This window comes from Nylanderia fulva, unplaced genomic scaffold (genome assembly GCF_048542155.1).
Source record: "Nylanderia fulva isolate GAGA-0341 unplaced genomic scaffold, ASM4854215v1 Scaffold26, whole genome shotgun sequence".
Classification (NCBI taxonomy): Eukaryota; Metazoa; Arthropoda; class Insecta; order Hymenoptera; family Formicidae; genus Nylanderia; species Nylanderia fulva.
In genome coordinates this window covers 974,978-992,328 of record NW_028190325.1, presented here as the reverse complement: position 1 = coordinate 992,328, position 17,351 = coordinate 974,978, and the positions used below count along the sequence as shown (strand labels likewise).

Here is a 17,351-nt window from a genome sequence, read left to right as displayed (position 1 = left end):
CGCGCGCGAACATTTTTCTCTCTCTCGCGTGCGTAACTCGGTGCGATCTGCGTTGCAACATCTCGATACTTCCAATTAGGCTCGACGAGCAAAAGTTTCCGCGGAATTAATCACGTCAAATCCAATGTTGAATTTGCGTGCGAGGGAGAACTTCCGGGATCGAATATCGGCGTATATATATATACGCGAAAGTTTGTAAAAAAATATCATTTGTTCGATTTCAACAATCTCCCTCTCTCTCTCTCTCTCTCTCTCTCCGAATCGATCGTTCCTTCCCATCGACAGATTCGCGCGTTTTTTTCCTCAAAACGCATCGTTGTTTCATATGCATCGGAACACTCGTACAACAGTATCTCGTACAATGAAGCTTCACTTTCGAAAATCAAACAGAGGTCCCGGGCGCATCCTCGCAGTTGCACTGTTTGTACGAATATGCAAACAATGGAACTACCCATTTCCTGCGCGAATATATCCTGACGATATCCAACCGGTCGCGAATCTGCCGGCAGGCAAACACTCGAGGTCCTACGAACATGTGCGGATCCACTTGTATAAAACCAACAAATTCAAAAAGGTTTTTTCGCGTCGGTTTAGCGCTCTTATGCGAAACGACATCTTTATAACCTCTCTTCAATTAGCAAAAAGTGCAACTTTTAACATTTTAATCTTTTTTCTTTTTAAAAATCTCAACTTTTTCTTTCGCTTGTTTTTTTTTCTCAATATACTCTCCGAATTTTTTCATTGATAAAAAATAAAGTAGCTAATTATTCAAAGTTTGCAAGTTTAAGTTAAAAAAAAAAATATATATTCGACAGAGATGAAAATCGAATAACGACAACTTTCATTAAACGTTTCTTTTTTTTTCGTCAAAGAAAATCGAACAACAATTTCAGCGGCGGCCGCAATAATCCTTGACCGATACACCGTGTATTTGACAGTACGGTGCGGCTCGCAAAACGGAACCGAACGAAACGCGTTCGCGCTACAGAAGTATGCGCTGGGTGTATTCAGCGGCGAACGATCGTCGACGAGACGGTGACAAACAGCGCGATACCGCTGGAAACGTGGAAACTGGACGGCCGCCGTCGTATTGACAAACGACCTAACGCCCGTGTGGACCATTGCGTTCGACGAGATTCGAATTATCTCTGTTGGAGCTTGTCAATGCAAATGCCATACCTACATTCAATTACCGCTCGTCACGCTCCGATCAACTGCCGGGCAGGGCACAAACCAGGTACTCCGTTATTCCACCGCTATTTCTTTGCCCGCGCGCTCCAAATCGCGAATCTCTCCCCTCCCTCATTTTATCATAAACCTCGGCTCAACGGAGAGCGATCTAGTTTTCATTTGATACCGCGACGATAATATAAAAGGACCGTGTAATAGTGTATATTTCTATAAAAACCTCCTTTCAAATATTTCATCTGTTTTATTCGATTAAGATTTTGGATATTTTTCAACTTGTAATATATATATATATATATATATATATATATATATATATATGTAAATTGCTACTTTTATAAATCATCGAATTAAGCTGATTAATGTTATGCATTTGCAACGTTTCATTATTTGCTTGTCCATTAAAAGAGGTAATCAATCGTTCCGCGCGTTTCTATTCATAGACATACAATCACGTCGCTGTAGGATACTAGCCGATATAGCGGCGCATTGAAGGACGTTAATTAACGAGCCGCGCTATCAATATAATTGTTGCCACGAGTTGCTAATGTCTCATGCGTGTGTTTAGGAATTAAAGTAAAAGGGTCTCCATTTACAAGAATATTATCTACAATCTCGCACTATATATATGTGATAATAAATTAATTGATTTATTATGAGACAATTCTTAGTCTATGAAAGAAAGTAATTCTTGGCAATCACGTTGCAGTATTTTCGTTAATATTATTAATATAGACGTTTAAAGTTTAATTGTAATCTCCTAAAACAATCTAATCAAGTACTCACTCAATGTCCGAAATGAAAAATCCGCTTTCTTCGTAAATCGAATACGATCTTTCGAACACGAGTCAACACGATCGATCGAAAGAACCATCATTCACCGCAGATCTCGACTAGTCAATTCCAGCACGATACTCTTCGTTCCTCGATGACTCTCGAGCTCACAAACGTCCCACCGACACGTGACAACCCCATCAAAGCTTGATGGGTTTTACAGGAAGACCACAATCAATCGATGGTAACACTGCTTGTCCACACCGATCTTCGAATCCAAGCGCAAACACGTGACAGAGAAAACGAGTAATTATCGCGTGTACGTTATTAGAAACTGAATCAGATAATCGTATAAAAGTTTAATTTATTCGAGCACTATGAAAACGACAATCAAATAAATCGAACGGCTCACATATCATCGAATAAAAATTTAATGCACCACACGTGTCGCGAACGAGCTGTTCGAGGGACCTCGCTTTCACGTTCGCCGATCTGTGATTTAAAAAAAAAAAAAAAAAAAAAAACAACTACATCAACCGAGGATCTAGAACTGTCGGCGATCTATGGAGGATTCGATAGTCTATGATCCACACGCAAATAACACGAATCGTCGATAAAATCGTCACGATAAACAGCATCTCTCACCAGATCTTCGATCGTGAAATACACGCGGACATGTGTCACGGCGATCGACCAATAACATCCCGTTGTTCAATGACCGCCCACCAAAACAAAAAAAAAAGCTCATGCCATACCGTATATACGAGCGATGTGATATTGGCGCGCGTGGCCCGGCTCAAAAACCGGTTCGTCGGTACGCTCGATTGGACAACAATACACGAAGAACAGCGGACCGGGGCACTAGCAGAAGCAGCAACAACAGCAGCACCAGCAGCAGCACCAGCAACCGTGCCGCGTGAATACTACACACCGCCCTCCCTCCCTCCCCGCCCTTCCGTGTCCTCCCTCCGCCAACATCCCCCTTTCTCACCCACGCGCCGCGTCCGCCCCGAGTTGTATTCCGTCTCGGTTCCACCGTCGATCTCCTCTCCTTGCCATCCACGAACACCCCACGAGGCATCCGAAACCCTTCTCCGCTTCGCTCCCTCTCGCGTGTGGCCGCCCCTACTACGTACCGCAGCCACCCCTACGACGCCGACGAGGGGGGTCGTACGTGCCGTGGGTAGGGGGTGCCCACGAACGAAACATGTGTAACGCGCAGCCTTGATTACACGCGGGCTTGTAAAAATTATTATTATGGCCGCTGGCGCGCTGCACCGACCGGACGCGGCTGATTTTCCGCGCCCTCGTTACCGCTGATTCTCCTCTTGTCGCCTTCAAACGGGCCGATAACTTTTAAACACAAAACGCGCGACGTCTTTCTACGATTTTTTCAGAGCGCTCGAAGAATTCCGTTCTCGAAAAAAAAATTATTCTCTTCAATTGGATTTCATCTTTTCCACATATATAATTATCGTATATCGTTACATCGAGCATATTTCTCATATAATTAAAATATAAAAGAATCAGCTGTGTGTGAATGTGTGTGTCATCAGCAATTTCGTGCAAAATTATATTATGTATCTAGTTATTAACATGTACATTATATCGTCATGTTATTTAAATAATGTTACATTGCATTTGCACTCTTATGCATAAAAGCCGACAAAAATCTGGTAAGAAAAATGATAGACATGTCGTATAAACTATAGTTGATGCACATAATTTGCGTACCTTGCTAAAACGCGAGTATTTCTCTATTTCTGTGTGATACTCCGCGGAAAAGCCGAATATCGCGTAATGAAAATGCATCATTGATCGAAAGCTTGGCGAAAGCAACGTTCGATAAACACATACGCATGATGTATGTATAGTCACATTGATTCCTGGTCATTGGGTACAGGAAAAATATCACATTACATAGCATTCCATGCCAGCGAATTGCGAGTGGCAACCTTTGCTTCGTTTCTATCTAAATAATCGTAGTCTGTCTCGTGTCTATCTCATTATATGCATTCATCTGTTATGCACATTGCGCATAAAATATTACGCACTAATTCGATTAATATGTTTCTAGGGAAAAGTTTCTTCTCGAAGCTAACGCTGATATTATATGATATTCACATTTTAAAGTAATTTTAAAAGGGCACGAATAAAATTGATTATTTAACATAATTAGGCAAATGTCGATTCGGAAGCTTAGTTCGGCGCGAGGAAAAAATATCGGATGCACTTGAGATATATTATGCCCGATCTGCGAGTCCGGTTTGCAACCGACGGATACAAGCCGGCTTCCCTGGTTTCTGGTCGAAGTGGGGCTTAACCGCAGAATCGGAGGCAAGATGGCAAAAGTAAGTCGAGAGTCAAGGAGCGGTGCTCTGTGGCCTGACCAGCCCACTAGCGGCATCCACGTTCTCCTCTTTCTGTAAAAGCTAAGATCGTCGGAGAACTCCCATTTTCGAAGACGCCGCAGCTTTTAGCTCGTTCATAAAATATTAAAATATACACGCTTCACCGATACAACTTCATACTTGCTAACGTGGAAAGAAATCGCGAGCAAACTCGAAAGCAAAAATTTTAATCCTCTCATATATTTTTGTCTTCTCGATCGTTTTATAAATGACATTTCTCAAAGCATTTTGACACTTACATGTCAGTGAAAACGAAAGATGTGACTGAATTAATGGGAAGTTGCAGAAACAATTTTACGACAAATAAGAAAAATTTAATAATCTAGAGACACAAGAATCAAACAAATTCGCCGAGCTCAACGCGGAGGAAGTCATTGACTTCCAGATTGCGGGAACGAACAAAATCCAAAAATCCTTTGGAACACTTCGTAAAAGGCCAGAATAAACATTTCCTGAACGGTTAGTAGTTACGTGGTGTGAGAGTGAGAGGCGAGCGAGGGGAGGCTTGCGGTTTCAGCGGGGATGGTTGCAGACTTCGCAAGAGCGAGCGAGAGAACCGTAGGGGTGGGTGGTGTACACGTGGCAGAAGAAGACGGCTTCTCGAGCAACTAAAAGTAGTTACTAAAAGCTGGGCGCGGAGATGAAAGAGGAAAAGGGTGTTGTTGTTCGTCGGAACACAAATACGCAATTCTTTACAAACGCGAGCACGATATTGTAGTATGTTTAATGAATAAAACTTTGAAACAGAAAGCTATCGTATAAAAAGACTTAGAAACGAGAGATTTACGCGCACGAATTCAAAGAAACCAATAATAAAATTTGTTGGCGAAAAATATTTCAACGTCACGGTTTAAATCTAAATGCAAAGTACAAAATATCGTCACCTAGTCTCTATTTATATCAAAAATTAATCAATTATATTTATTATTATTTATATATACACATACAAATATACGAAAGATATATATTTTTCGTCAGATTTCATGTTAACGTACTGTCAATTAAATGCCAACTAGCATCTTGTAAGAATGATGTAAGCAATGATGACGCGTTTAATGATGATCGATCGTGTCTTTATTTTTTATTTGATTTTTTAAATATTTGACACAAATAAATATTTTTTGCATCTTCCCGGGAAAATGCATTCCCGGCATAGAACGGAAACGACTCTCGCTCTTGTTCAGAGCAAAGCACAGAGATGGCGACACGGAGGCACTTTTCCGCTCGTCCTGATACGAGTATTTGTACACACGAGGCTCGTATCAGATATACGCGCCATTACGAGAAGAGGTGGTCGTATCGCTTTAATAAACAGGTAAACGCATAATCTATCCGTTCATACAAGTACGCATGTCGAGATGTTAACTGATAAGCTACCGGTTGCGCTTGTCATCAAATCAATCAAACATGCGAGAGCAAAACTTTGAGCGTACTACGATACGACTATTAAAATATTGGAAAGACGATTAGTCTATTTTGTAAAAAAAAAAAAAAAAAAAAAAATAAATAAATCAAAGTGGGTGAATCGTTGGACCATTTGATGTGTAACTTTACATCATTTATGGATTGTCAATTGTATATTTAATTTTCAACTGTATTTTTTCCTTCTTAATTCTATCGAGTTGAACATTTCAAGCTCCAACATTTTTTAAACGAAACTATGTATTTGCCGACGAATTCTGGTAAAAGCAACTTCCGCAAACTCGAAACGGAATATCGACATATACATCTTTAACACGTCGAGAGTTCATGACGCCTAAACGATTGTGGCAGATAATCCAAGCTATCGATGGTCAGACTATCCAAATCTAAACGATAGCGAAAGGTCTACTTCTCCGCGGATTACCGGCCGTGGCGCGCGTATTCGGCGGTCAGGTACACCCCAAAACCTCAACAATCCGACCAAGAGTACATCCGATGCAATCTGGTCCGAGCCAATGGTCCCGCTTTAACGTCACCCGTATACGTACGACTTTGTCGTTCGGCCCCAGCACGCGTGTAACAGCGCGAGCGACAAACCCGCGCGACTACCGTGCGTGGAGAAAGAGAGGACGACGATTAACGGGACCGCGTCGGCAGGGTAGCCGAAAGAGAGGAACGCGAAAGGGTGCGAGGAAAAGCAAGGGGGAGAGAGAAAGAGGGACAGAGAGAGTCCAGTGTTTTGTTCGCGCGCGATGGACGCGTCGCCATAGCGACCGGCGGTTGTTTATTATTGCGTCCAGCGGTCGTAGGGTGGTACAGGGCGGTTTACGAGAGGAAAGGGTGCGGGACCCGCGGGGAACGGAAAGCGGAGGACGGCGGGGGAGAGGGCGGACAAGGGGAGTCAAAAGGGTTAGGCAACGCTGTAGAGGGAATCGAAGGGCGGAAGGACGCGAGCGAGCGAGCGAGCGAGCGAGCGAGCGAGAGAGAGAGAGAGAGAAAGGAGGAAGAGAGGTACAGGAGAGAGGAGAACGCTGGTGTGCAACGAGGGAGTGGCGGCCGACCACACGAGGCCGAAAAACACACTCTCCACCAAACCTACCCCTTTCTGCACCGTCCTCCCGCAGCCTCCTCCCGGTGGTAATGAGAGTTCGATAAAGCGCCGTTACCAGTGTGTGACGTCAGGCGAGTTTTCTCTCTTACTCTCTCTCTGTCCTTCGCTAGCGTGCAATTTCTCTTCTCTCACTCTGTTTTTCGCTCTCATTCTCTCTCCTCCTCGCTCGCTAGAGCTTTTATTGCTCGTTACCTTTTTCGACCGCCGTTAGCGGCGAAGTCGCGAGATGACAGAAAATGTGAAGGTATGGAAACTTCATGTCTGCTTTTTTCCACAACGATAAAAACGTCCCGGTAAATCGACGAGTATCATACTTACGACGAGTAGCATAATTTGCATCGGTGCCACCGTATCCGCCGGCCCAACTTTGCGCGCGATGATGCTAGATACAAACACTTGATATTTAACACGAATTAAACCTTACGTGTGTTCCATTTTAAATGATGTAAACAGCCTTATTTATTTTTTTTTTTTTAGAGTAAATAAACTAATGTTGCATGTTCGATCCTCCTGCTTCGCGATAATTTTAAAATGCGAAATGATATAACAATAAGTAGAGATTTAAAAACTCCATCTCTTTCTTCTTTAAAGAAAAAAAGAGTCAAAGTTTCTTCCACAGCTTTTGCGAGAATTTTTCGTTCGTTATCGACGATTACCGACGATGTGTTTATTTACGCGAACCGAAACACATTTGATTGCGAGAAGTAGGTTTTTCTAAAAAAAGTGGAGGTGGATCGATCGATCGAGTCTTAATCGATCCCAGACTCTCGACGCACCTGTTCGGATTCGCATGAGCCCACATCCTGAATTTCGATTCCCTTTGCAACCGGCCTTTAAGACGCGCGCTAATTATAAGAAAGGCATCCACACCGCACAGCTGCCGTATGAAATTGCGACGATACCCGAAATTACTAACCAGCTCGGGGAAACGACATAAGGCTGACGAATACGCAGACGGTCTGAATACTACTAGAATTAACCCTGGCTTTCATTACGACTCATTAATCCTCGCGTCAATGAGATGGTGTTGTTTAATCCGATGTAACGCCGTGTGTAAGTTGTTGCACGTACGTGCTTTCAGTGCATTCTTTTCACGTGAGAAATTATAGGAAAATGTTTTTTTAATTCGCAATGATAAAGTGGTATTATATAAAAGTGTGCGTCCACGATTTAACATCAAACGTGACTTTTTCATGTTTTTTAGTCTTAAAAAAATGAGCGAATTTATTGAAAGAAGACGACTGCGGTGGTTGAGAAGAAAAGAGGATCGGAAGCGCACTAACGATTTTCCACGAAGAAGGGTCCCCGGAGATGGCTACGAGAGACGGGGTCAGCGGCGGAAGCTTCCTATCAGCACCTCGAAATCTGTACCGTCAGCTACCGACAACGATTCGGCTACGCGGTGGTCTCTCCGCTGCTAAATAAAGCGCGAGAAGAAAGAAAAACGGCCAGAAATCAAGATGCGGAATGAAAATTGTCAGTGTTGGTTCAAACCGTGCGCATCAAACTAATTCGATTTCCGGCCCCAATGAGAGACGCGCGCGTGTAAAATTATTTCATTAAAAATGCAATAAATCGATCGATTCGCCATTATACAATAATGATGAGTGAATGGTACTGGATGGCGAATCGAATCTTGTATTAAAAACTCGCTCACTGCAATTTATCTGCGCTCCAACTGCTCTCATGTTTTGATAATCCATTATATGTTATTATAAATAATTCTCACAGTTTCGATGTAAAGAACTCTATAAAATATTTGCAATAAAAACAAGCTCTTTAGAAAAGAAAAATAAAGCGAAAACTTGATCGATGTGAGAAATCCCCGCTCCACATCTCATCTCTCTATTAAAAAAATATATAACAGCTTGAAAATCCTAAATCTATCACGTACGATTTCTCCCGTACACTTTTCCGAGCATCCGTTCACCTGCTCTCGCCTTATGATAATTTACCGTTTTTTCGATCGCCGATTCGGGCGCTAATTTACATTTACGAGCGAGATCGGCTAATTGCCGGTTAACCGGTTGGCCGAACGCGGCGAGTACCTGGCTGCAGTTTGTTCCCTTCCGATGTAACCGTTGTTCTTCGTGGGAACGAAAGGGCGCGCACTGACATTAATTACTAGCCGTTACCTTCCGACTCTCACCCCCGACGTAAACTTCCGTTCGCCAAAAGCGATTCTTACACGTTCGCGATTATCGGTCGACCAGTTTGAAAAATGCAATTCATACGAAAAAAAAATCTAGAAAAATGTATTCTTCCGAGGAAATTTAACCAGAGGAGATCGCGAAATGCAATATTTACGATACGTTTGCTCTCGCGCAGCATTGTATCGCGATATCCGTCGGCGGTTTGTTTCTCCCGAATCAACCCCGTATATACGTTCGCAAAGTGTATCGTTTCCTTTTAGTCTCTTTGTACGCGCGAAACGGCCCTTCGTTTAACTTTAATTTCCCCCGTGCACGCTCGCGCGCTTGAGAGAGCGCGGGGTCAGAGATAGGAGAAGACAAACAACCGTGTGATATGGAGCCCGTAAAGACCACCAAAACGTAAACCGTGATACAGGCGCCGCTGAACCGACTCGTCGCCGCAATGTGTTATCGTCGGTAAACGAGTCCCTCTCTCTCCCTCTGTCACTTGCTATTTCGTCTCTAATTCTCCCCCGTCGGTCTCTGTGTGTGTGCGTCGCTTTAGGAAGATGAAACTTTAATTTCGCCCGGGGTCGAAAACAAAAGCAAAAGGCCAATTATCACGTCCGCGAGCCGTGTGCGATGTCGTGCCCGATTCATCGGCTCATTTATTTCCAGCGTTTTCACCCGTTATTCATTCGGCCCGTGTCTCTCGCGCGCTAGTAACGCCGCTCGCTCTCACGTATGTACCTACGTTCATTCGTTCGTTTGCGCTCGCTTACGTTATCGCGCGATATCGTCGCGATATCCCCGATGCATTTCATCTCCCGCGCTCGCGCTCTAATGGACGTCGATTCCCCATGGCCATCGTTGGTTTTCCCTTTGATTTCGGAATCTCTCGCACGGCCAAATTTCATGGGCGGGAAATTTTTTGTTCGCGCGCACGAGCCCTGATACAGGCATAAACCTTAATGGGTTAAAGTCCATCGGCGTGACCGGGGAGCTAGGCGAGCGGGTTCGAGGCATTAACTAAAAACCGAACCGAACGGTTCAGCCCGGCGCGACAGGGGATCAGAGACGAGGAGGAGATAATGGGGGGGTGTGTGGAAAATGCTGGAGGGCCGTGACAGGCATCGCGCTCTGGATCTCGTTGCAGCGCGCGCGTACGTGTATCCAGCCCGAACACACATCGCTGGAAAATGCCGATCGCTGCGCGTTCATCGTGGGGCCATCGACGACAGTCGGTAGTACGAGGGCCGAACTTTTTGTTCGCCGCTGATCGAATTAATATACTAACGCGTAAATATCGCGCTACGACCCTTGGATTTAACGATTCATATTTTTCCTCCCCATTTAATCCTCGCGTAAGATATTTATCGAAATATATATATATATATAATATTCGATATAAATATACATATATTATACAAATAAACAATCAGAATTTCCATTGGCGAGCAGATTTCCACGCGATCATCGACCTAATTTTGATTACGAATAATATATTTATATCCGAGCCGAAACGTTAGAAAAATCCTCCCGCCGCAGAATAAACGAAAAATTACCGGGCGAAAAACTAAATACCGCCCAGGCGAGATGCCGACCGCATATTTGGGAGCGAAAAAAAAAAAAAAAAAAAAAAAAAAAAAAGGAACGGGAAACCCGGCCGGCCTCGCGCGATTCACTCGTATACAGCATCTGACAACGAGAGACGAAAATCATGCGCCGTCGGTGTGTGCCGGGGCGGGGGGAGGGGAGGGGGCGATCGTTGGATCCGCGGAATCCCGGTCGATCCACTCCGGGGCGGAAGGGAGGGGGGATACGCTCGCTCGCTCGCTCCTCTCGAGCCGGAAGTAGCCGTGAAAAATTTTCCCGTCGACGTGTGGTGGGCCCGCGTACGAGGCCAGGACCGCGCATTTCGCGGTGTTCGGGGTGTCGGGGGTGGTTCACCAGAGAGCGTACCGCGGGTTGGGTCACGGTGGGATGAGTCCTCAACGGTGTTGGACGCGCGGGAGGGAGACGCAGCGCGAGTGATGCAGAGCGCTCCGAGCGCCGAGAGAGCACCGCGGGGGAGTGCGCGGAAGGAGCGAAGTGGCTAGTGGTGGTGGCAGTGGGTGGCTGACGGTGAGGGTATTTGTTGGCGCGAGTGGCTAGCCAGTCGGATTACCACCGGGAGGGTGATTCGAGGGGGGTTCTCTCTCGTTGGGGTGGCCGCGTTCGGATGGACGACGGTGGCGAGAGAGAGGCGAGGGGATAAGTGGGTGGCTGGCTGGTGCGGTGCGGTGCGGCGCGGTGCGGTGCGGTGCGGTGCGGTGCGGTATGGTATGGGTACGCGCGCGAGCGACACATACAGTGGCACTCGACGAAAAATGTAGCCAGAGAGCGACCGCCGCTGGAAAATTTACACGCATCACGAGGGCGAAGCTGAATGGCGAGGGTTAAAAGAGCATCGCTAATGGCTACCGCGTCGGTTATTTTGTGGATTTTTATAATACGACTGGTCTCTTCTCTCTCTTTCCTTTTCTATCTTTTTTTTTTTTTTTTTTTTTTTTTTTTCATCTCTCGCGAGCTGTCGGTTTCCCAAAATGACGGATTTTCTTCCGCGAAACAATCTCTCTCCCCCTTCCCCCCGATCTCCTCTCTCTCTCTCTCCACCTGCATTTATACATACCTCCTACCTTTGATGTTTCGCGCCATTTGAAATTTTGCAGCTGAAATCGCACGGAATTAATAATTTTCTATTAAAGTGTAATTCGATCGATCGTCCCATGCGATACGGTTATAATTACAGCAGAGCTCGTGGAAAGATAATTTTTTTTTAATCACTGATTGCATAACGTTTGTCGAACGTATGTACCTACCGTTATTATCGCTCCACTCGGCCGCAAAGTTTATCGATATAGTTAGAGGCTTCAAAACCGGTTTTTATCGCGACCGTTTAAATCGAATTTCCCACTACTCACAATCTCTCATTAACCGGAACACGCGCTGCGTTTACAGAGCGCGGATATAATTAAGTCTGTTTTTTCGCATTTTGGAATTTCTGGCCTTTACCGAATATGAAATATTTCGAACGGAAGCGAGAGTCGCTCGACTTCCCCCTTGCGTATATCCTTACGGAAGTTGCCGGTAATTAACATCGCCGTTATCTCTCGCGTACAACTGTTATTTCTTTCTGGCAACAAGCGCTGCTTGAAATTGGATACTTTGTACGTATACGCGAAATTATGCGCCTGCGAAAATAATCGCCGCTTCGTGACACGATTAGGAGTCGTTCGAATCATTCATTTCAATTACGGAAATACATTGTTTCTGGCGTATTAAAAAGCGTATCGAAAAAGCGGCGGTTACGCGTTGAATCGGGGAAGGAAAGAAAAATCTCGGTCGGGCAACGAATTCTGTCTTTACCGAATTCGCGCACCGCCTCGATAAACGGCGGCTTCGAGTGCGCGGGAAAATAATTTTAACCTATCAAAAAAAAATCTCCGTCGAGTACGCTTGGCGGCGGCTCCGATTTCACCACTTCAAATGCACTAGATTCAAAGAGGCGCACACGAGCCGAATAAATTTCAACGTATCGAAACCTCCGTGCCGAAAGCACGCATGCCAGCAAGTCGAATTTCGATTTCGGCCTTCCATGCGGAAAAGCTCGCTGGAGAAACTCTCTATCTCTCTCGGAGATGATTCACGCGTACCTGCGTTCCTCCCCCATGACGACGAGACGAGACCCGTAACGCTAACCCAGTGAGATAGATAGCCATTTCTGGTTAATACCGCGATGGACACGGAGAAAGAGCATAGGGACGAAGAGAGGGTAGGGAAAGAGAGCGTGAGAGAGCGTGAGAGGGCGTGAGAGAGCGTGAGAGAGCGTGAGAGAGCGTGAGTTCTGGCAGGATGCGGCACAGCCGAATCCGTCCATATATCGCGGGGCCAACAAACCGACCGAATCTCGACAGGACGGGTAGGCCGCGTTTTCATCGTCGCCACCCTCCGCGCACGCATCGACGAGGGAGAAAGAAAGAGAGACACGCCGCATTCTCACTCTTGGTGTGCGGACGCGCGCCGTAACCGACGCACCGCGTCACACACGAGCAACGAAAGCCTCGTCGAGAGAGAGAGAGAGAGAGAGAGAGAGCGATAGAGAGAAATATAAAGTGCGCGAGGTAGGTATACACACATATACGGAGAGAGAGAGAGAGGGAGAGAGAAGGCGCGCGCGATACTGCCAGTGCACTCCGCAAATTTTCAACCGCCACCCACTCGACCACCACCCACCCCCTTCCTCCCCCACGTCTCATCCTCCGACCCTCCCTTCTCTTCGCCCTCGCCGCCGACCCTCTTCCTCTATTCGAGCTCGTTTTTGCCGCGTCCACCGCCAGATCAATGGGGTTGCTAACACGGGTAGGTATATGTGTCCGCGTCCCCCCTCCCCCGCTCGCTTACTCTCCTCCCCTGCACTCTTCTTCCACTCCGCTCGACCCCACGGCCGTATCCGCTTCGCTTCCTCCCCTCGGACATCCTCTCGCAATGCCTGCCTGCCTCCTCTCCGCGACTCTGTACAGGGTGATTATAAAGTTCTACGCGACTGATACCGATGTGCTTCGATTGTTCCTTAAATCTACGAAGGAATTTTCAAGCGAAAGTGAACGACGCGCGAGATGGATAACGTTTCGTTATATGTATTGTGACGAAAATTAGGAATTATTACATTATAATGTTGAAACTTTTTCAAAATCTGAAAGAGAACTTTCGCCGTTTAAATCGAGCAAAAAATGAGAATGATTTCTTCTTTTTTATAAATAGTAGATGAAGTGAAAACTGATTTTATCGAACGTTTCGCAAGATATTTTATGTATTTTTATATCTCTGTATGTATATTTTTATTTGTCCATCGAAACTGTGACTTTTTCATCAATCTGTACCTCGACGAGTCGCGACTTGCGAACTACACGACAGTTGGACAAGAGGATCGATCGATAATTCTATTTCGGTTACGGACAATTACGACTGATTCGACCGCTAATCAACGGCACGGCGAGTGGTTTTCTCCCCGGCGAGCCGACAAATATCCTCGAAACGATCTGAAAATGTTATATAGATCACTGTGCCCATAACTCGCGACGCTCTACTTGTACAGGAGAAAACGAGAGAAAAAGAAATGTTCAATTATTTTATACACACTAACTACGCTTATAGCCGACGAAATTCAGAAAAAAGATATTCGCTAATTAATCAATCAACTATTAATTTCAAAATAAATATGATTAATATGAAAAATGTGTCCAGCTTACGCTTTGTTAAGTTGAAAAAAAAAAAAAAAAAAAAAAACAAATGAATGATATGATTAAATATATTACAGATGTAATAATTGAAAACGCCCGCGGCTATCGCTTTCGATACTCGCTATTTTCATAAGAGGGGGAATAATACTTTTACGAGGGCGGCTTATTAAATTCAGGAAACTTAAACACCACCTGTTGAAGGTCTTCGAGCGCCGCGGTGTCGTTCCGAAAACGTTCAAGAGTCACTCTCTCTCTCTCGCTCTCTCTCTCTCTCTATCTCAGAGAACTTCGCGCGCATAGATTAGAAAGATTTTTCAAATAAAAAATCGCCCAGCGATTTTAATCGCGTCCCGCGATTTGGACGGCGGCCAGCCACTTGGAAAATGTTCGCCAAAAAACGGTCGCTACCAGTAAAAATGTCTCGCGTGTGGCTTCTTCTCTTTTATTTCTTTTTTTTCCTTTTTACTTTCTACCTCTCTCCGGCCGCTAAATTAGTCGACGGCCATCATCGGCGTCGCGCGTGTGATCGCTGGGCCGGTCCAATCGGCGTTCCGATTCAGCGGCTCGTAAAACAATACGCGACTGATTACTCGATAACTTTCGCGCGACCGAAGTGGGTGATGCGGGGGGTGAGGAAGAACGGAGGGAAATGATGCAGTCGCAACCCGGCCGGCTTTTGCGATTCATATGCAATGGAATTACTGGTTTACGCGCCGCCGGTACCGTATACATATACGTTTAAATGCCGATGTACGTATTATATCCCGAGTTACGAAAAAAAAAAAAAAAAAAATGCAAAGCAGCGAGTGGATTCTTACAGATTATCTTTTCAGTTTGCCAATCGCTTCTCGATTGTCGTTTTTATAATATTTAATATGCCACCGTTTATATTGCAAACAAGATTTGTTAAAAATAACAGACGGACGAGGAAAGAGAGATGTGTTGATTTAAATGAAACTTTGAGAAAAACAGATCGAGATAATATTAAAAAAAAAAAAAAGAGGGAGAAAATGGTTATTAAAGCCGCACAATTGTAGTTATTCGTAAAAAATGTTCCATCTGGCGTGCATTTATCGTCGCTTTCGAATTGCGAGCCACGCGACCGGTTTTTTTCTTTTCGCGACAGGGGGAATCGAGGGTAACAGAGAAAGAGACTTGGATATGCCTCGATTGACGATTTCGATCGGCCGAACCTCGTTGAAGAGGCCTACGAGGTCGACAGCCGCCTCGAAATCGCCGTAACACACACGAGGGAAAAACGGCTACTTCAAAGTCTCCACCGGTGCGGTCTCTCCCGCGGAACCGAGAATACTCGAAATCCCAAAACATCTGTCAGGTATCACTCCTCCCGGCACCGCTGTGTCCGCGTTAAATCAGGTGAGCTATTCGCACAAAGACGCGCTCCCTCTCTCACTAAACGCGCCGCATAAGTGCATCGCCGCGGAAGCCTCCCTTTTTTTCTCCTCGTACTTTTCTTTCTCCGGCCCAAGCAAGAAACATTCGCGAGAGCGATTCTAATTTTCCTTTGTTAATAAAGGCTTCCTTGCGTGCGGCGTATAACAAGACGCAACAGAGTGTGCAACAGACGCAGAGTGTTTTGTGCGTCGAATGTTTCCTCCACCATTAAAGTTCAGCCAAAAAAATATTACGATAAAAGATAATATTGTAACGCGATATAATACGGGTTAACAAAAGATTATATCTTGATTAAAAAAAAAAAAAACATTCAAAGTAATACTAACGCATTTGAAAATGTTAGCAAAACTATAAATCGGATAATTTATTAAGATGCATAATAAATTTAAAGACGTCTGACCACAACTCTTTGTTGTAACACGTGGAATTCAACCTTTATAACGACACATTGTTGTAACACACAGATGGTCAACCTTGGAAAATGCCCTAAAAATAACCTATCCCTTTTTCTATTCCATTGTATTCCGGTGTTTATACCTGTACGCAAAACTCTTTTCACAAACTTCAAACTCTACTAACAATAAAACCCTAAAACTCGAGAATTAAGAGATCCACGAATCTTCAGGTACAAAAAAACTCTTAGAGCTGACGTTAAATAGCATAATCTCATCTCCAGGCAACGTTTGCAAAACAGATTATAGTGATTTCGGCGCATGCCTTCACAGCCTTAATCCGATTTGATCGTCGGCGTCGAAATCTTTTTCCAGCGTATTAAATCCCGTGTTTATACTTGCAAAAACAAACAATCGTCAAACTCCTAACTGAGAATCGCAAAAATTCATTAATTTTTTTCTGACACAATTTTCCCGCGACGTTGCTTTCATATACATATATACAATATATTTTTATCAGATATCACGTACAGACAATTGCAGTTGATTAATTCTGCTAGAATCACCGCTTACAATCGACAACGCGAATTTACGACAAATCAAATCTAAAGAAATTCCTACGAGATCGAGTTAAACACAAAAATACCGCTCTTCTCGCCGTTTTCGTTCAATCCGGTGTACCTGACGAAATGCAATCGAATTTTTCCGTGTTTCGAAATAAATCCGATTCTTTCGCTCGACACGGCGGAAGATTAAAGAAATTTTAAATGACACGACAGATGTACATACATAGGTGGTGACCGAGCTGAAAGTCGCGCGACAATTCAATTCATTTTGCACGTAGAAAATGCAAAAATGCATAATCAAGTTGATCAGCTGATCCGAGCCAGCGCAGTCGAGATCGTGTAAAAGAACCGATACATGGGTACACGCGTATATAGCTCTGTCGATACGCTTCCAAAGTCATCACGCGCATCTGCTTCTCTCATTTTTTTCTCTCCATTCGTATTTTCATTTCGAAGAATTCATCACGGCCGAGCAAAGCCCGCAGACACAACCTATACGATTAACACATCAGAACGACACAAAAGCGGCCTCGGGATATGTCATGGGAATCATTTCCTTTTTTTGTCGCGCGTTGCGCCGAGAGTAAGCGGACCCCTTCGATTATGTTTGCACACATGAACGTTTGTCTGTGGGGTACCATGATATACCCATCGGAC

The 17,351-nt window shown here is 44.7% G+C and overlaps 1 protein-coding gene across 3 annotated transcripts in view; it reads right to left on the bottom strand.

The window, feature by feature from the left end:
* LOC114938928 (uncharacterized) overlaps positions 1 to 17,351 on the bottom strand; it is an 85,708-nt gene that overhangs the window by 16,754 nt on the left and 51,603 nt on the right. The window contains exon 1 of one of the 3 annotated variants that reach the window (XM_029313088.2): positions 1,975 to 2,873. The exons of the other annotated variants lie outside the window; for them this stretch is intronic. The gene's annotated coding sequence lies outside the window, so the exon portion shown is untranslated. Of the gene's footprint in view, positions 1 to 1,974; positions 2,874 to 17,351 lie in introns of those variants that run through there. 3 annotated transcript variants of the gene reach the window in all.